Here is a 20,054-nt window from a genome sequence, read left to right on the forward strand (position 1 = left end):
CATCCTGACCAACATGGTGAAACCCTGACTCTACTAAAAATACAAAAATTAGCTGGGCGTGGTGACAGGGGCCTGTAGTCCCAGCTACTAGGGAGGCTGAGGCAGGAGAATCGCTTGAACCCCAGAGGCAGAGGTTGCAGTGAGCCGAGATTGCGCCACTGCACTTCAGCCTGGCCACAGAGTGAGACTCCATCTTAAAAAAAAAAAAAAAAAAAAAAAAAAAAAATCACTTAACATCCGCAAAACGAGGAATAACTAAGCATCTGTCCATTTGACAGGAAGCCAGAGGGGCGGATGGGTACCAGGCAGGGGCTTGAGAAAGAGTCTCCTCAGGTGGACGTGGGGGCAGGAACGTCGCCGTGTGTTCAGGGCCAGGAAGGAGCCTGGTGGGACGCAGCGGCCGCAGTTGGAGGAACGGGCTGGTGGGGAAGCGGGTGGGGTCATCGCGGAGCCCACGGGGCTGCAGGGGCTGGGCCCGGTGTCCTCCAGTCCTCGGAAGATCGCATGGAGGTTTAGGAGGCATCCGTTTTCTCCCCCTTGGTCTCTACATTTCCAGAATGATTTGTAAATACTTCTTTTGCCGGTCAACAGAGCTTTCCGTTCCATTTTTAAACACACCTGCCTTTCCAGCAAGTCTGGGGCCTCCTGAGGCTGGAGCCCGTCTCCCGTCTGCAGCCCGGTGCGCGGGGCTCGGGGCTCGCGTGGCCTCGCAGGGGGAGCGCGGGGCGCCCCTGTGTTTGGAGGGTGGGCCGAGGGTGGTCGTGGGGGAGGAAGCCAAGTAAAGGGGGAGGCGCCCAGGGCCGGATGCACGTCGGGGGAGCGGTGCTTGAGCTCGGGTGCCCCGGGCCGCCTCCTCTTCCGCCTGGCACCCGCCGTCCCGGGCCGCCCCACGGGCGTCCGCGGAGCCTCCCTCCTCGCCGCCGTCCCGAGTCGCCCCGCGCGAGGCTTTTCCAGGTGCCCCGCCTGGACCGAGCCGGAGTTCCTGGGTCCCCCACCTCCAGCTTCTCCTCCGCGGCAGGTGCGGGCCGACTTTTCTCCGCAAGGTGGTCCCGGGACTCCGCGCTGGGAGCTGAGTGGGTGGGGGCCGCGCGTCCTCTCCCTGCCCGCCTCGCTCGGGGGCAGATCTGGGGGCCTCGGAGGTCACGGCCCAGATTGCCTTTGCGTGGGGTGAGACGGGAGACCCCGGGGCTGGGGCAGGAGAGGCGCCGTCCCCAGAGATTTATCTGCCGGGCTTCGCTCGGGTGCGGGGAGAAGTGACCGCGAGGCCTCAGAGGCGCTGAGAAGGTGGAACCCACGGGACCTGTGGTGCCGCGCGTGGGGCTGAGCGGACAGGAGGCTTCGCGGGGAGCCCTGGAAGGTGGGCCTGGGGCCAGGCTGCGGGGTGCTATGGGCTGGGTGATGAGGTGCCAGGTGAGGGGAGTGGGGCGGTGCCCAGGTGTGGAGGGCTGGGCGGTCCCCTGCTGAGGGGGTCAGGACGGTGCCCAGGTTAGGTGGGGGAGGTGCACGGGGGGGGGGGGGGTGGGGTGATGCCCAGTTGTGGGGTCCAGGTGGTCCCCTGGTGAAGGGGGCAGGACGGTGCCCAGGTGCCAGCAGTGGAGTAGTGCACAGGTGTGGGGGGGTGGGGTGGTGCCCAGGTGTGGGAGACCGGGTGGTCCCCTGGTGAGGGGGGCAGGGCAGTGTCCAGGTGCCAGCAGTGGGGTGCCCAGGTGTGGGCAAGGAGTGGTATCCAGGTGCCCAGGTGCTGTGCCCAGGTGCAACTTGGCTGCAGGAGCCAAGTGATGAGGGTGCTGTGTGGGGAGAGGCGAACTGATTTCTGCAAGAGAAAGTAAACTTCCTTCTTCCATGCAGATGAATAAGATATAATTAATTATATAGATTATAATTATCTAGTTACAGAGATAAGAATACGTTTTATTCTTTAGTTAAGGGCTCTCAGTTAAAACTAGCTGAAAACAATGACAGTTAAATTCTATATTATGAGATGTTGGCTACTTATTAAATGCATTATCAAAAATGTATACATACATATTTGCAGTGCAATTGCATTTCATAGAGCACAGACCTGAGCAGCAGCCAGCTCGGGCAAGTGTGCACGAGACACTTGTTCCGCAATTTTGTACCTTTCTGTTTCTAATGGCCCAACTGGTCAAATGTGGCAGGGCGATCATGAACCTCATACAACAGCAGAAGTGCTGGAAATTTTAACTATTTAATTTTAGGCTTAGACTTAGCTATAAATGCTTTCTGATGAGAAGTTCTGTCTTTTCCTTGAATGATTTCACCTCATTTCGTTTTATGTAGTCTCCATTCAGTCATGAATATCTTCCCCAAAGTACCTTTGTAAATCATTTTTTTTTAAATGCTGTAGTTTACTTGTGACAAGCTATAAACTGTATTTGAATTTTTAGGTTAAGTAAGAAACCCATTTTAACTAATATTGCAGCAAAAAAACGGAACAGTTCCAAGAAAAAGAGGATAAAGTACTTGTTATTCTAGTGATAATACAACTGAGTAAGAAAGATTTTCCTTTTTAGTCTTGAGTTCATGAGCTTAGGGAAAGCAGGCTTCCCTCTGCTTCTGGCAGCCTTGGCCATGGGGTCTTCACTCTCCTCCTGTTTGGGCCTCACCTTGCAGGGGCTCCTCACCTTGCAGGGGCTCCTCACCTTGCAGGGGCCATCCATTCCATCTGCCTTCCAGTGTCAGCCCAGGCCTCCTGTCTTCCCCTTCTCAGGCCCTCCTGGTGGGATCCCATCGCATCCCCTGCCTCCACTGTCATCTGCTCCACCTGATATCTCCAGGGGGACCTCTCTGCTGGGCTCCAGGCTGCAGAGCTGTGGGTAAGGCACCTCCCTTTGCACGACTTGTCTCCTGTTCTCCTGGTGTGGAGCTCACAGCCCTCTGGCCTAGACGTGGGGCTCTTGCAGTGGCCCCTGGTTTAGCCTCCACATCCCATCCACCCAGCTGCTCACGTCACACACCTGGGCCTCATCCTTGATACCTTTTACTGAATCCACCCTATGTGATGACTTGAATCCTGCGGGTTCTCTCTCTTGAATGTGTCCTGAATCTGCCCTTTTCTCTCTGCTGCCCATGGGCTAGGTGGCCAGCATGATGTCCCACCAGGACCCCTGCAGTCCTAGTGCACCCGCCTGGTCATCCGGGGACCTGTCCTCACTGCCTGCTGCCTGCACTGTGTGGAAGGACAGAGGCTAAACGAGGAAGCCTGGAACTCTGGTCTCATGGACATGGCAGCCTGCCCACCACCCACACCTGCCCGACCTTTCTTCACGCAGCGCGTAAGACTCTTTTAAAAATACAAGTATTATCCTGTCCTGTTGATGAGTCAAATGATCCCTCACAGTCCTGGTCTTGGAAGCCCCTGGGGCCTGCTCGTGGGCAGCCTCTGTCAGTGTGGGTGCGGGTGATGGAGGCTGGGGTGTGTGGCTGGCAGTCTTGACCAGGTGGGTGTGCATTTGGCCACAGAGCTCAGATGCAGGGCTGTGGCTCCAGCGCTGGTGGCCGGGGTGAGGGTAGAGAGTAACACAGAAGCCGTGGCACTCTCTGGCCTAAGCCACTTATTCCAAAGTAGGAAACAATCTTCTACATGAGGTCAAGGGGAAGGCTAGGAAGAGGGGGAGTGAGAGAAGAGGAACAGGAAGCAATAGACCTTGGGAGGCTTTGGCGGGTCCTCTTTATTCTGCAGGTGAAGGAAGATAACAGAGGTTCTTTGTCACGGAGTTACTAGAATCAGGTTTGTGTGTAGGTAGACAACCCTGAAATTAAAGCAGGTTTCTTGCAGAGGGGAGTGTGTAGCCACAGCCCTAGGGAGCTCAGCAGCTGCCCCTTCCGCAGGCATCACAGGGGCTTGGAGAGCTGGGAATTGCCCAGTGGGACTGGATTCCTAATTCTGTGTGAGTCATAAGCCCTCAGGCGACTTCCAGACTGAGGAAGCTGCGGTGCATTGGTGGAGGGAACGTGGGAGGAGGTGAAGGCTGGGGAGAGAAGGGGGGCCTTTGGAGGCTGATGTTGAAGACAAGCTTGGCTTTGGCCTTTTGCGTCGATACTGGTGAAGATTTTCAGGGCCTCCCTCCCTGCACCCGCTTGTACGTGTTGAAGATCCAGTCCTAGAGCAAATGCATGGGGAAAATAAAATACACAGTCCCTGTCTTCAGGGGACTTGAGGCCTTATCAGGATAGGAGGTCGGCACACGTGAAATAAATAGGAACATGCGAACGTGTGCCTGGGTGCTAAGTCTGCGGTGCTGGGTTTCTTGATGTCTGTTACCTGGAAGATGTAAAGGAACAGAAGAAGCCTTTCTTAGACATAAAATGCATTTGTAAGGTGGAATCTACTCTTGGCTTACTTCAAGATGCATTAAAAAAATGGACATCATCCTTATAAATCCCCTAATCCACAAATGAGTAGTAATGGTGTATAACACTGGGGAAACGTTATTCCTGGTGTGTAGTGGGAAAAAAAATTACTTTATCTCTAGATGGTAGTTATTTTAGAATTTTCTAAAAACGTTTCCTGGTTTCACGTTGCCCTTTTTCTGTGGTTTGTAGTTAAAACGTGGAGAGCGGAATCTTCTGGGCCCAGGTAACACACCTTTGCTCCGACATTCCCTTCACTACTCACTGGCGAGCTCAGTTGGAAATTCGCTCCCAGTAGGAGGTTCCGCAGCAGACACATGGTGAGTCCCGGCAGAACTTCGTCTTTTAATTGCAGAATGTTAAAGAAAAAGTCACTCAGGTAGCAAAGATTGGCTTTTCAGGGGCGATTTTATGGAGCTATTAACTCCGAGACACCATTACTTAAATGTAATTTTTATTATTACAATTAAAGACTGATTTGATTTTATGAGATCATGCATTTTTATTTTATGGAAGTTTTATAGTTAAATTCAATTTAAAACGTTACTCTGTATTTAAAATAAAATATAAGCAAGTACAGTGTTAAAATTATACCACACTTCTCTTGCAACTGATGTTAAAACTCCATGCAAGTGATCACTTTGGTAGAAACAAATGTTTCCTGATACAGCTAGGTAATAACTCAAGGAAAGTAAACTTGGTTCATTCTGTTTGTGAAGTTACCAGCAGTTGTCGGCGTATTTAAGATACCAAGTCTAATTAAGTTTATTGTCAATTTTTTTGTGTGTGAAACATAAACGTTGATTTCCTCTCGGTTGATTCTTGGAGGAAGGAATTTCTTTGGGTCGAAGGGAGCTCTCCTTGAGTGTTTGCAGTATGAAGAGTTGTAAAAGCTGAGACTAGCCACTCAAAATGCGAGCTTCTGGTCCTGACATTTCACAGAGAGAGGGAGGCTCATGAACCGACTAAGACATGGTTGTGCGGCTAAGATTTCTGTAGCTATGATGCTGCCATCCAGGCCGACTTAAGACGGGAAGTTTCCATGTGAGTTTCTGGAAGGTTTTGGGGTTTTGTTTTTGATGAAGGAAAAGAATGTGAAAGAGTGTTTGCACCAAATAGATTAAGCTGTTAGTAAACATGCACCCTTTAAATTAACTGATGAGAAGGACAAAGAAGGTGCTTTGTCGTTGTCAACTGGATTTGTCTGAAGTCACAGAGGCAAACAGGTGAAGGGGCAGTCCCTCTTCAACTCCCTAATGGAAAGCAGAGATTAAACCGTGCAATGAGGAGAAGTTGAATTGGATTCTTCCTCCCATTTATTTTGGCAAAAGCTTGCTCTTCTTTCTCTCACTTGCCTTTCTTGCTGGGGGAAGCCTGGTTTTTCCAGAATCAAATTAGCATAGGGACAAATATTGCTCAGGAATGTGCGTCCTTTCAAGATCCTCAGCGCTTGTGATGAGTAAGTCTCTGTGTAGTAAGTGGCTGGAGACACATCCGTGTGGCAACCCCCGCTTCTCGGCTGGACTGGAGGATAATTAATCTTACTCTCAGCACTGCTGAACAGACAGCACTGTTCAGAGTCAGGGATGATGGGTGGGCCAGGCCCTTACAAGACACTGTCCTTAAATCGGGTGCTGGCTTCCTATCAGCACGTTGCTTTAGTCACTTCTGCCTTCACTCTTTATAAAAAACAGAAAAGAAAGGATAGTAGGTTTACAGGGGACTGTTTTGGTCCTGGGAAGAGAATGCAAAGCCCGAAGGAATCCTAAAGGAGGAGAAATGGGGTAGAGACCCCAGGGAAAGGAGTCGGCCTGTCCTAGGAGAAGGTGGGCAGGTTACCTTTTCAGCAGTTTTCGTTTGCAAAATATGAGTGTCTGGGTTTAAGCTGGCATGTGTCAGAGAAATGCAAAAGAGCCAGTATGGAAATTTAAGATTGGGTGCTGAGTTTCTTCTTTTGGTGAGTTTTGTTTTGTTTTGTTTTGTTTTGTTTTTGTTTTTGGGATAGTGACTTCTAGTAACTAAGCAGAGTTAGGGTTGTATTTGCTCTTCAGAGTTGGGGGTTTACCATCAGAGGTTGAATGCGATAGTAAGGAGGTAGAGGTGTCCCAGGGTGCAGTTTTCAGACATGATATGACACCCCTCTTAGGAGTCCTCCGAAGCAGGTGCCTCTGCCAGGCGAGCCTTAGGCGGACGCTGGTCAGAGAACCACAGGGGTCTCAGCTGTGAAGGGATTGAGTGGACCGGACAGGCTGACCGTGGTGCTCAGGCCTCCACTGCAAAGTTACCAGAATTCTGCAGGAATGGGTTGTTGTCTTAGCGCTCATTAAACCAGTCAGGCAGCGGGTGACCATCACGGGTGTGGACCCTGGGAGCCAACGTGCCAGCTGATGTGGGGGCCTTGGCACTCGGGCTTATGATTTATGTGCCCAGCTCACACGTGTCAGCTGCAACCATTTCACTCAAGTGTTGGGGCCTAGAAAGCAAAGACTGTGTCTTGTTCTTTTGTGGATTCTGGGACTTTTCTAACCTAAGATTCCTCAGTCCTAGTGTGGCCATATTCGTGGAGGGGGGCGGTTATGAGTATGAAACGAGGTAACAGTAGTGTTTACACTGTTGGTGAGGATGTAAATTAGTGCAACCTCTATGGAAAACAGTATGGAGGCCGGGCGCATATAATAAACACATATTAACAGCATCAAGCGTAGCGCTTTCTAGAGGCTCCCTGAAGACGCCCATGCCCCTTCTCACATAAGAACTGCTCAGGCACTTTCCCAAGGGCTCTACCATTTTGCACTGTCCTCACCTAACGGCTGGACCTGTAGTGGCAAACCAAATTTGACCAATTATGATTTGGCACTGTCCTTACTTCTTAACACTCACGACCCGGACTGAGAACTTGAAACTGGCCACCTCTCACTAATGATTCTGTGACTGGCTCACAACGACCTGTGATGGGAAGGGCACAGGTGAGGGCTCAGTGCCCAGAGCAAGCCCCTTTGTGCTGCTTAACTGCTGTCTAAGTGACGCCTCTTCCCTCTGAAAGGCCTGGTGGTTATTAAGGTGCACAGATAATGAGAGTGGGTGGTGGAGTCTCCCAGCCAGGCATGGAGCTCAGAGCCTCTTCCGGGCACACAGTGAGGCTGCACTGCCCAGGGCCCCTTTCAGCTATGCAAGGCCACTGAGTCCTCACCAGTGGGGTCTGAGTGGGAGTGATGTGGGCTGCTGCTGGCCTGCACGGGGACACTTCTCTCAGGCAATCTTTTTTTTTTTAAAAAAATGGTATAAATGTATGGAGTACAGGTGTGGTGTTGGTACGTGCACATATTGCATAGTGGTGAAGACTAGGCTGTTAGTGGAACCGCCATCCAAATAGTTTACAAAGAAGCCATTAAGTCTTGTTTAAATCTTCCACCTCCCTCCTGCCCCCGCCCTTCCAAGGCTCCAGTGTCTATCATTGCACTCTCGGCTACCATGTGGACACTTCTTCTAGTTCACACATATGAGTGAGAACATGTGGTATTTGGCTTTTGAGTTGTTTCCCTTAAGATAATGACCTCCATATGTGTGTGTGTGTGTATATATATATATACACACACACACACACACATATATAATATACACACACCACATTGTCTCATCCTCTCCTCTGTTGATGGATACTTAGGTTCACTCCACATCTTTGCTATTGTGAATAATGCTGCTATAAACATACACGTGCAGATATCTTTTTGATATGGTTTATTTTCCTTTGGATCGACACTCAGTAGTGGATTGCTAGATTGAATGGTAGTTCTACTTTTAGTCCTTTGGATCGAAACTCAGTAGTGGGATTGCTGGATTGAATGGTAGTTCTACTTTTAGTTCTTGGAGAAATCTCTGTGCTGTTTTTCATTTTGTTTTTTGAGACAGAGTCTCGCCCTATTGCCCAGGCTGGAGTGCAATGGCGTGATCTCGGCTCACTGCAAACTCCACCTCCCACGGTCAAGCAATTCTCATGCCTCAGCCTCCCAAGTAGCTGGGATTATAGGCGTGTACCACCATGCCTGGCTAATTTTTGCAGTTTTAGTGGAGATGGGGTTTCACCACGTTGGCCAGGTTGGTCTCAAACTCCTGGGCTCAAGCGATCCTCCCACCTCGGCCTCCCGAATTTCTGGGATTACAGGCATGAGCCACTGCTCCCGGCCTCCATACTGTTTTCCATAGAGGTTGCACTAATTTACACCCTCACCAACAGTGTATAAACATTCTCTTTTTTCCACATCCTTGCCAACATCTGTTATTTTTGTCTTTTAAGCAATAGCCATTCTGACTGGTATAAGATGGTATCTAATTGTGATTTTAATTTACATTTCTCTGATTAGTGATGAGCATTTTTTCATATGTTAGTTGGCCATTTGTATGACTTCTTTTGAAAAACATCTGTTTTTGTCCTTTGCCCGCTTTTTTAATGGGCTTATTTTTGTTGTTGTTGTTAGTTGTTTGAATTCCTTGTAAATTCTGGATATCAGTCCCTGGTTGGATGCATTGTTTGCAAATATTTTCTCCCATTCTGCAGGTTATCTGTTTACTCTGTTGATGATTTGTTTTGCTGTACAGAAGCTTGTTAGTTTAATTAAGTCCCATTTGTCTATTTTTGCTTTAGTTGTTTCTGCATTTGAGGTCTTAGGCATAAATTCTTTTGCTAGACCAATGTCTAGAAGAGTTTTCCCTAGATTTTCTTCCAGTATTTTTAGTTTCAGGTCTTACATATAAGTCTTTAATCCATCTTGAGTTGACTTTTTTGTTGTTGTTTTTGTTTTGAGGCAGCTGTCTCAGCTCACTGCAACCTCCGCCTCCCAGGTTCAAATGATTCTCCTGCCTCTGCCTCCTGAGTAGCTGGGATTACAGGTGCCCACCACCACGCCTGGCTAAGTTTTGTATTTTTTTTTTTTTTAGTAGAGATGGGGTTTCACCATGTTAGCGAGGCTTGTCTTAAAATCCTGAGCTCAAGTGATCCGCCTGCCTCCGCCTTCCAAAGTGCTGGGGTTACAGGTGTGAGGCACCATGCCTGGCCTTTAGTTGATTTTTGTATGTGGTGAGCGATAGGGGTTCAGTTTCTTTTTTCTGCATATGGCAATCCAATTTTCCCAACACCATTTATTGAAAAGAGTATCCTTTCCCCAGTATATGTTTTTGTTGCCTTTGTGAACAGTTGGCTGTAGATGTATGGCTTTATTTCTGAGTTCTCTATTCTGTTCTATTGATCTATGTGTCTATTTTTATACCAGTACCATGCTGTTTTGGTAACTATAGCCTTGTAGTATAATTTGAAGTCAGGTAATGTAATGCCTCCAGCTTTGTTCTTTTTGCTTAGGATTGCTTTGGCTGTTCATTTTCTTTGGTGGTTCTATATAACTTTAAGGACTTTTTTTTCTAAGACTGTGAAAAATGACATTGATATTTTGATAGGGTATAATGAATCTGTAGATTGCTGTGGGCAGTATGGTCTTTTTAACAATATTAATCTTAACATCCATGAGCATGGGATGTTCTTCCATTTGTTTGTGTCATCTGCAATTTCTTTCATCAGTGTGTGGTAGTTTTCCTTGTAGCGATCTTTCACCTTCTTGGTTAAATATATTCCTAGGTATTCTGTTTTATTTGTAGCTATTGTAAATGGGATTGTCTTGGGCAATCCCTTTACTCTCTCCCAGTTTCCAGGTAGATGTTGACCCCCTGGGAAACCTTGGAAGCCACACATTGATGATGGCAGAACCTCCATTAGCTTGAGTCTTGAAATAACAGTGTAGGGGGTAGCTCTCCCCAACCCACCCCTCCATTGCCAGTCATGGGGCATAGCTCCCCACAACCCACCCCTTAATTGCCAGCCATGGGGCATAGCACCCCCTAACTCATCCCTCAATTGCCAGCCATGGGACATAGCACCCCCAGCTTGCCCGTCAATTGCCAGTCATGGTTCATAGTGCCCTGGAACCCACCCCTCAATTGCCAGTCATGACAGAATATCCACAATGGACTTGTGGTTTGAGAGAAAAATAAAAATTTTGTCTTGTTAAGCTATTTAAATTTTGAGGATTATTTGTGACAGATGCCAATATTTTCCTACCTAAAAGAGGATTCCTTATTAAAGGCTGTGGCACCACCGTACCTCAATCCCTGAACCAGAAAATGAAGGCAACAACTTTAATATTTCTTTATCCTTATTTGCAGACCAATTCCAAAGCCTGAATTTTTTTAAACTTTTAACTTTGAGATGGTTTAGACTTAAAGAGTTGCAAAATACTGCAGTTACCAATATACCCTTCCCTCAACTTCCTCCAATGTTAGTATCTTATATAACCATCATATAGTAATCAAAACTAAGAAATTAACATTGATAAATACTATTAATTAAATGACAGAGTTCATTGGTCTTCACTCATTCAGGGACCTAGTAAGACATAGTAGGAATAAAATGTGAGACTCTTGTGTACTTTGGATTACAGAAGCAAAATATGGTTTTCAGTTGGAAGACAGCCAGCTGCCCACAGGGTTATCACCAAAGAAAGACTACTAGGTGGCTCAGAACCACACGTGTATTGACGTGAAACTAGAAGTAACTAGACACGTGAGCCTAATTTTTTTGTTTTTTGTTTTTTTTTGAGACATTCAAGTTCAGCTCTCCTACTTCTTTTCTTTTCTCTTTTTTTATTTTTATTTTTTTATTTTTTGAGGCAGGGTATCACTCTGTCACATAGGCTGGAGTGCAGTGGTGTAATCTTGGCTCACTGCAACCTCTGCCTCCTAGATTCAAGCAATTCTCCCACCTCAGCCTCCCCAGTAGCTGCGACTACAGGTGTACACTACTGTGCCCAGCTAATTTTTTTATTTTTTGGTAGAAACAGGGTTTCACCATGTTGGCCAGGCTGGTCTTGAACTCCTGACCTCAGGTGATCTGCCTGACTTGGCTTCCCAAAGTGCTGAGATTACAAACGTTGGCCACTGCACCCAGCTTGAGCCTAATTTGATCCCAGAATTAAAGAACATCATAGGCTGAGTGCGGTGGCTCACGCCTGTAATCCCAGCACTTTGGGAGGCCGAGGCGGGTGGATCATGAGGTCAGGAGATTGAGACCATCCTGGCTAACACAGTGAAACCCCATCTCTACTAAAAATACAAAAAATTAGCCAGGCGTGGTGGCGTGCACCTGTAGTCCCAGCTACTCGGGAGGCTGAGGCAGGAGAATCACTTGAACCTGGGAGGTGGAGGTTGCAGTGAGCCAACATTGTGCCACTGCACTCCAGTCTGGGTGACGGAGTGAGACTCTATCTCAAAATAAAAACAAAAACAAAACAAAACAAAAAAACAAAAGAACACCATAAGGCTGTCCCGAAGGAGGTACCGGGGGGAACCTTGGTCAAGTCAAGAGAAGAAACGAAGGACTGAGGATTATTTGTATGAGTTTAAATACTTATAAACATTTAGAGTTTTGCATAAATATATAAGTCCAAGCCCAATGTATGCAAACTTGTTGGGCACAGGCAGCCTGTTGCTCCTCCAGTGACAGGTCAAAGGACGCGATAGACTCAGCCTAATGCGCATACCCATTCTTCCTTTCTCTTCTAGTGCTGCCATTGCAGTAGAAGAGAAAGGCAGAAAGCGGTATCTCATGATGGGTATCTCTCAATTCATGACACATGAACTGAAGCATTATGGAAGCATAATGACACAAGAATTGAGAGAAGGCAGGGCAAGACCTTGCTGTCCCATGCCTTCAGTGGGTTGGCCTGATGTCAGAACAAGCAAAGAATCCTGTTGTCTGATTTTACCCTCTCCCCTGGTTGCTGTCCAGAGCGTGAGGTCCACCCAGCCTGGGAGCAGATAGGGGTTGACAGTGCAATGGCTGTATCCTCTGCGTGGACGTGGTGAGTCCTGTAGACAGTGTTCCATTTGTTCTTCCCATGAGCGACGCTCCTCATCTCTCCTCTCCCTTGGCTCATCCTCTGTTCACATGTGAGGTGCTCACATGGGAGGTCATGCCCATGAGGAGGATGGGTATGTCTTGGGGATGAGGGTGGGGAAAGGGTCTGATGTAAGGTGCTGCAGGAAGGTGAGATGTGAGTAGGAAGAGCTGTCCTCCCATTTCCCTATGTGCCTAGATATGAAGGGTGAGCACAGGAAAGGAGGAGAGACAAGCCTAGGAGGTGTCCACACACGGAAGAGGACTTCATCTGACAGTGCCACCTGTGTCTCAGGGCTGCTGTGGCAAAGACCACAGATGGTGTGAGGCTGAAGCCACAGAAATTTTTTCTTATAGCGCTGGAGGCTGGAAGTCCAAGATCAAGGTGTTGGCAGGGTTGGTTTCTCCTGGGGCCTCTCTGCGTGGCTTGCAGAAGCATCTTTGCCCTGTGTCCTCACAGGGTCGTCCCTCTATGTGTCTGTGTTTGAATCTCCTCTTCTTATGAGGACGCCAGGCAGATTGGATTAGGGCCCCCACCTAATGACCTCATTTTGACTTAATCACCTCTTTAAAGACCTTATCTTCAAATACAGTCACATTGCAGGGGCTAGGACTTCAGCATATGAATTTTGAGAGAGGGAGAACTCAATTCAGTCCATAACATCCCATCATGAATATAATGATCTGTAGATTTGAGCCATGTAGCTCAGTTATATCAGTTGTAAATACTGCAGAAGACTCTCTTGTCTGCTACAAAAGCATGATGGCCCTTTGGTTCCTGAAGCCTTGGATGCTAGAACAAACACATAAATCAATAAATGACCTCTACCTAAGCGTTTGCTTTTTATGTGCATAGTATAAAAAGTCTGACCCAGAGCCACACTCTCAGCATTTTCATTTTTGTCTGGAAACAGCAAAAGGGGAAGGGAAAGAGCATGAGTTCCTGGCCCCAGGTCTACTGTGGACCAGGTTTATCGCTGTGGACAATTCCCACTTAATTACTATTTTGACCCGTAGCTTCCTGTAACCTGGTTATTAATTATGTCTGCTCTTCTTACCTCATAGATTTCATGAGGATTGAATAAGAGCACAGAGTGAAACCCTTGGCCATTATGGTTGCTAATAATTTAGTTTAGCTCTTCAGTTCCATAGATATTTATTGAGAGCTTATTATCTTCCAGGAGGCATTAGGGATATAAAATTGAAGAGAACGGGCCTTGTCTTCAGGAGAAGAGAAAGACAAGGACAAGATGATCTCATACACAGCTCATTTCAGGAAGATAGATGTAGACACAGTGTACTGTCCAAGCATGGCGGGAGGGTACTTAGCTCAGCCGGGCTGCAGGTGGGGCGGTCACGGAAGAATTCTGGCAACCTCTCATCTAATGGATGACTCCTGGAAGCGTAATTCTGAAATACTCTTTAGAAAAACAGAGTCAGGAATGCAACTGAGGAAATCAGTCGGCAAATGGAAAATAGTTCAGATATCAGATTTAATGTGTTCAGGTATTCAATATTGTTGATAGAAAATCCAAAAGAATCTACAGGTAAACTCTTAGAATTCTTGGGTAAGGTTTTCAAGGTTGCAGGATACAAGGTTAATAATAACTGCCTTTCTATATACGGTCATTAAACAACTGGAAATAAAATTTTAATAAATTACCACTAGCATCACAGACAGGAAATTTCCATGCATAATTGTAGTGAAAAATGAGGCGATCTCTGTGCTGAAAATTAGAAAACATGGTAGAAATAAAGGAAAGAAGAGCTTCATCTATGGACAGACTTGCCGTGCCCATGAACTAGATGTCATGTTATTGGTAAAATGTCATTATTTCCGAGAACATCTGTAGATTCAATGCAGTTCCAACCAAAATCTCAGCAATATTTTTTGGAAATTGATACACTCATGATAAAATTTATATGAAAATAAAAAGGGCCAAGCATAGCAAAGGCAATTTTGAAGAAGAAAAACAGTTCAAAGATGACCCATCTTGTAAATACCCAACGTTATCATAGATTAAAATGGCCCAAGTATTTATGAAATCCATGTGTTATAAAACATGTCATCTAATCTTATTATTTTCCTTATCATTATTATTTTCCTTATTCTGCTCTTATCTTTAATTCCATCTGTATTAGTTGGCTCAGGCTGACATAACAATGTAGTACAGACTGGGTGGCGTAACAGACATTTATTGCTCACAGTTACGGAGGCTGGAAGTCCAAGACCAAGGTGGCAGCACGGTCAGGTTCTGGTGAGGGCTTTCTCCTTGGGTTGCAGATAGTCATCTTCTGTGTCCTCATGTGGCCTTTCCTCAGGGCTTGGTGGGAGGAGTGGGAGGGAGACAGAGAAGGAGAGAGAGAGAGGCAGAAAGAGACAAAGAAGGAGAGAGAGGGAAAGGGAGAGAGAGAGGGAGAGTGTCTCTTCTTATAAAGACACTAATTCTATGGGATCAGGGCCCCACCCTTATAGTCTCATTTAACCTTAATTATTTCCCTAGAAGGCCAATCTCCAAATATAGCCACACTGGAGGTTAGGACTTCAACATATGAGTTTTGGAGGTGAGGCAGCATAGGTAGTCGAGGAAATAACCATGTCCTTGCGATGTGGCAACCGTGGTGACCGCACTGCCAACACAAAAAGCCCCGGCATTTGCACTGTTGTCAAGCTCACTCAAGCAAAGCTGTCTCCAGTGGGGAATTTCCTCTGTAGAGAACATGTGCATTTTGATTTTGCCTGTCCTCAGACTGACCCTTTGCTCACTATAATAGTAAACTACACACCCCTGGCTGGAGATTTCAGATGTTTGTGAGACCTATGACGTATTGTGCCCAGGGGCCACACAGAACGTGCTTCCTAGCAACACCTCTTCCCACCCCTTTTGAACAATCAGGTAAGACTTCCATAAAGTAACTGTCCAGTAACTGTCAATGCTGTCTCATCCTCACGAGGAACCCGCTCCAAATCCTCTCCAAAGTGTTACTTCCTCATTCGCACCTAACACTCAGAGTGCGCTTTGTCCCCGAGATCAGTGGCTCAGTGCTGCACCTCCTTTGCCGTGTGTCTCTGGTTTACATTCTTTTAACAAAAAAGAAAAACCGTGGTCTCATATCCACTGTCAACAAAGGCACACAGACGTTCCATCCGCATCATCTTCCTCTTCCTTTCTCAGGATTTGCAAGCTTATGTTGGACTCTTGGCTTACTAATTTTTAATTTTTTCTCATACATGCATGTAAGGCTAAGTATTTCTCTTTGGGTACTATGAGAGCTGTTTCTCCAAGGTAATACAGATTCTTTGATATGTATTACCTTCGTTATCATTTGGTTAAAATTAAACTTGTAATTGTCCTGCGAAGTGACGTCAGTTGGCAGGGCCGTGTATCCCATTCAGCTGTGTGGGTGCAGCGAGATAGTGATGAAATGGGCTTAAGCATTGTATTTTAAAGATGACTCCAGAGACATACTGCCTGGCTTCAAATGCCTGCTTTATTGCGAATAGGTCTTTGACCAGGGTAACTTACGTAATTCCTATGTGACTCAGTTTCCTCAGCTCTAAAGTGGGACAAACAAGGTGTGTATTGTAGTGTGTGTGCATGCTTGCGGTATTTTCATCTGTCCTGCTTTGGAAATTCCTTCTTCAAAGTGTTCTCATTTTTGCTACTTTTGGTCCATGCAGGCTTCAGCAGTTCCAGTCTAAATTTCGAGCTAAGTTTTTGGCTTGGAGTTCCTGCTGTCTTCGGGCAGTCGTATTCAGACTCTACCCCGTTCTCGTGCTGCAGATTTGGAAATTCTGCACCTTATGGATGAGGTTTCACCTCCCCAGACCCTGGGGAGACAGCGAATGTCTTTACGCTGCTCTGTCCATTGATACGTGGCCTTGTGGCTTTGCACATCACCTGCAGAGCTCAGCCAGTCTCCCTGCTTTGGGCACAGGCTGCACATCCGGAAGCTGTGTGGGCTGGACTGCGGGTCCAGTCTCCTGCCCGAGGCCTTGGGTCACCTGCGTGCCGCCGGCTGCTTTTCTCACCCTTGACCTCTGGGGCTTTCTGCTCTTCCTCTTGAGCTCAGCTGTGTCTTTTAAAAATGTTTATTTTGAACTAGTTTTTCTGGGTGACGGCAGTGGGAGAAGCACTGGTTGCATCAGTCCAGGCCCCTGTATTCTTGGAAACAGGCCACAACATTCAGTCTCACCAGGACTGATGTTCAAGCACAATTGTTGTTTTAAGTAAATGACACCCCTTTATGTGGCCTGGAGTGAGTCTGGACTTTAAAAAATTAGTTCACATGATTCATTCATTATACTTTTCCCCAATGCATTGTTGAACTATGCAAAATTCTTGGCATGAGCATTCTTTTCTATTCTTTTAGGCATAAGCTGCCGCTGGGGGGTGAGCCATCTCCAGCACAGAGCGTCAAGTCTCACCAGAAGAGGATAAGGCAACAGAGCTCAGCTGCTGGAGGTTCTCCTCCTCACTGGGCAACTTAGGGCTGTAACATCTACAGGCTCTGTCCACTGTAACTTTGTCTGGAGGTTCTCCTCCTCACCAGGCAACTTAGGGTTATAACATCTACAGGCTCTGTCCACTGTAACTTTGTCCAATAATTTCACTCTTCCTTTCCAGAGACCCTTTTTGAGTCTGTTGGTCTTTTATGCAGTGTCTCTGCTTTCTTTAATAAGTTGATTACACTGAATATCCATTAAAGACCACTCTTTATTTTGCAGCATAACTGAATTTTGAAGATATCTCTGGAATTCTTTGGGAAGAAATGGGTAACTACATAAAACTACATCTGAGTATATTGAACAGTCTCAAGAAAAGTATTGTTGGGCACCGAAAATTATTTGAATTCTCTTTCTTTTCTGTTTTGTTGAATTTCATTAGAAGCTCAGATTCTAAAAGTGAAGCATCTATCTTGCACTTTGGCCAAGTGCCTGGATCTGTTTGAAATTGGATCTTATAAATATTCCATCAAGTCCTATGTAATGGGTTTGCTTTTTCCTGGCAGTTAGCCTGTGTGGATGGCATCTTAAACATTTGTGACATTTTTGCAAAACTTGACAAAAACATTTCAAGCATTAATAGTTTAGTTAATAAATTACTCAGCACCCAAACACTACATTAGTTAAGAAAATTCTTGACACCAATCCTTCTGCCATTTTACGTTTGACATTTGGTAGGTGACTGCAAGCCTGCAATATATCAGTTTAAAGCTGCACCTCAAATGGCAGGACTTAGAAAATGCCCAGTGCAAGGTGACTTGGCACTTTCCTAACGAGGAGGGACAAGTAGTGAAATCAGGTGGTCAGCTCCGTTTAAGAACTCTTTTCATTTAGAGAGTCTGACTGGGCAGTCACCTTTTTTTTTTTTTTTGAGGAGTCTCACTCTGTCTCCCAGGCTGGAGTGCAGTGGCATGATCTCGGCTCACTGCAACCTCTGCCTCCAGGGTTCAAGCGATTCTCCTGTCTCAGCCTGCCTAGTAGCTGGGACCACAGGCGTGTGCCACCACGCCCAGCTAATTTTTGTATTTTTAGTAGAGACGGTTTCACCACGTTGGCCAGGCTGGTCTTGAACTTCTGACCTCGAGAGATCCATCCACCTCGGCCTCCCAAAGTGCTGGGATTACAGGTGTGAGCCACTGCGCCTGGCCTGGACTGGGCGTTCTATACTAGAAAGCTCCCTCTGCATGCCCAGGCAGGACTCAGCACCACAGGACCAAGCCATGTGCATTAGTACAGTGTTTATGAATACACATATTCATAGATAATTTAAACTATTTTAAAAGTAGTGATAAAAATAACCTCTTCAAATTTCAGTGTATGCTACATTTTAACACACTGGAAAATAACAAGACAGTAAGACATTACTTTGTGCTTCTAGATTAATTTCTTTGGGGAAGACTTTGAACTAAAGATAATCCTGCCATTTTGTGGTCAGTATTTGAACTTCTTATAATCCATTATTAATTTAAAAGTTCTATCTCTATAATGATCTTTCTTGGAATTTAGGCTTGTAATTCCCACTAATGTTAAAGTCTGTAAAAGACAGTGTTTCCAAAGCATTACGTATATGTGTGTGTATAGATACGTGTGTGCGTGTATTTGTAGTGGTAATACTGGCTCAGTGAATGGCCACACAAGCTTTCACGTTCACTTGACATTTGATCTAGTGACAGCTTATCAGTCATTTGTGTGGTAACAAGTGAATATGCATCTGGCCATCGTGCCCTTATATTTTTGGTACATATGGTAGATATTGTAAACCTGGGATTGCTTTACATATTTTTATAGTTTCCTACTCTTGTTGCAAACATCTGGGTCAATTTGATTTAAGAATAGCCAGATTGCAAGGTGAAATGTTAAAAACCCACGGTTATTTTCAACTATGTAGGGCAATGTGCAACCCAAACAGAATATCAACGTGAACAGGATGCAGAGGCTGGTAAATATCTGTAGAGGTCATGAGCAACTCCTGGTTTCTGTGTTCATCAGAATTTGTTATGATTTTCATTGATTTCCTTTATAATAGGAAAATATTTCCTTTATAATAGTGTATTCATTTGTGTTTACACTTCCAATATACTCTCACTTTTGTTTTGTATATTGGGGTTCTGTGTACACATTTTTACTCCAAAGAGGGTTCTGCTACTAAAGATATTTAAAAACTGATAAAATGGCAAGAACATGGCTAGGAACTCATGAATAGTTAAGTTTGACTTTTGGTTCTAAAACCTACTAGATGTATGGCCTGGACCAAGTCACCTAATCTCCCAGAGACTCAGCTTCTCTGTGGGTTGAATATGGGTAGGACCTACTGCATGGATTTGCAATGAGGATGGAATAGATAACGTAGGAACCACTGAGCATAGTGCCTGACATACCCTTGATGGACACTACATAGTATTGATTACTGTTCATATTATTGTGATGTGGTAGGATTTTTGGCTTTAAGACAGAATAATCAAGAGTCAGGAGCTCTGGACTAGTGTGTGGAGAAGTTCGAAAGCTGGCTGGTTGTGAGGAAACATGGTGTTAATTGAAGTTTAAGTAAGTTTAGGAGTGAAGAGAGGTAACAGACGTGGTGTGGAATGAGGCTAGTTTTATGTACCTTGTGTTTACATTTGATAAATACCATTTGGCTTTCAAATTATGAGTCAATGTTAAGGAAGGCAATGGGAACTTGTATTTTATATTGTCTCTGTGTTCACGATCTCATATAGGATTGAATCACACAATAGAGTTATATATAGATTCAATAATTATTATATTGTTTTCATCAATTTAGAACTTATAACTTTGAATTTGGAGGGGATATAAGAGATTATTTAGAGTATGTTTGCTTACTTTATAGATGGTGAAACTGAGGCCAGAGAATTGGGGAACTTGTGCGTAATAATTACCAACTCACATCTGCAACCTGGATTTCCTGGTGCTCAGACCAGTGCCCATGTGGTTGTCCTGGCCTGGTAACTGTTACACTCTGGGCTTCCAGGTTGATCTGGTTCCATATATCCAGGTCCTTCCTCAAACTTGGTGCCAAAGTTCCAGATTGTGCGTGTCATGATTTTTGGGAGTGAAGATTGAGTCCCTGTAGATTAGATTACTCTTAGGACTTTCCTTCATAGAGCATACAATTCTGTTAGTGATAACCCAATTTGTGAAGCAGTGGGGTGTGTACTTTTATGCATTTCCTATTTTCCATCACTGTGAACAAGGACAGAAAAAGCAGAGAGACCA

At 45.6% G+C, this 20,054-nt stretch overlaps 1 long non-coding RNA gene across 2 annotated transcripts in view; it reads left to right on the plus strand.

Annotated features, from left to right (window-relative positions):
- The first annotated feature begins 1,677 nt into the window (after positions 1–1,677).
- Positions 1,678–20,054, plus strand: part of LOC101021470 — a 181,403-nt gene continuing 163,026 nt past the window's right edge. For both annotated transcript variants that reach the window (XR_002521258.1, XR_002521256.2), the window contains exons 1-3: positions 1,678–2,837; positions 3,100–3,296; positions 4,567–4,694. This is a non-coding gene — a long non-coding RNA (uncharacterized LOC101021470). The remainder of the gene's footprint in view (positions 2,838–3,099; positions 3,297–4,566; positions 4,695–20,054) is intronic.

This window comes from Papio anubis, chromosome 4 (assembly GCF_008728515.1).
Source record: "Papio anubis isolate 15944 chromosome 4, Panubis1.0, whole genome shotgun sequence".
NCBI lineage: Eukaryota > Metazoa > Chordata > Mammalia > Primates > Cercopithecidae > Papio > Papio anubis.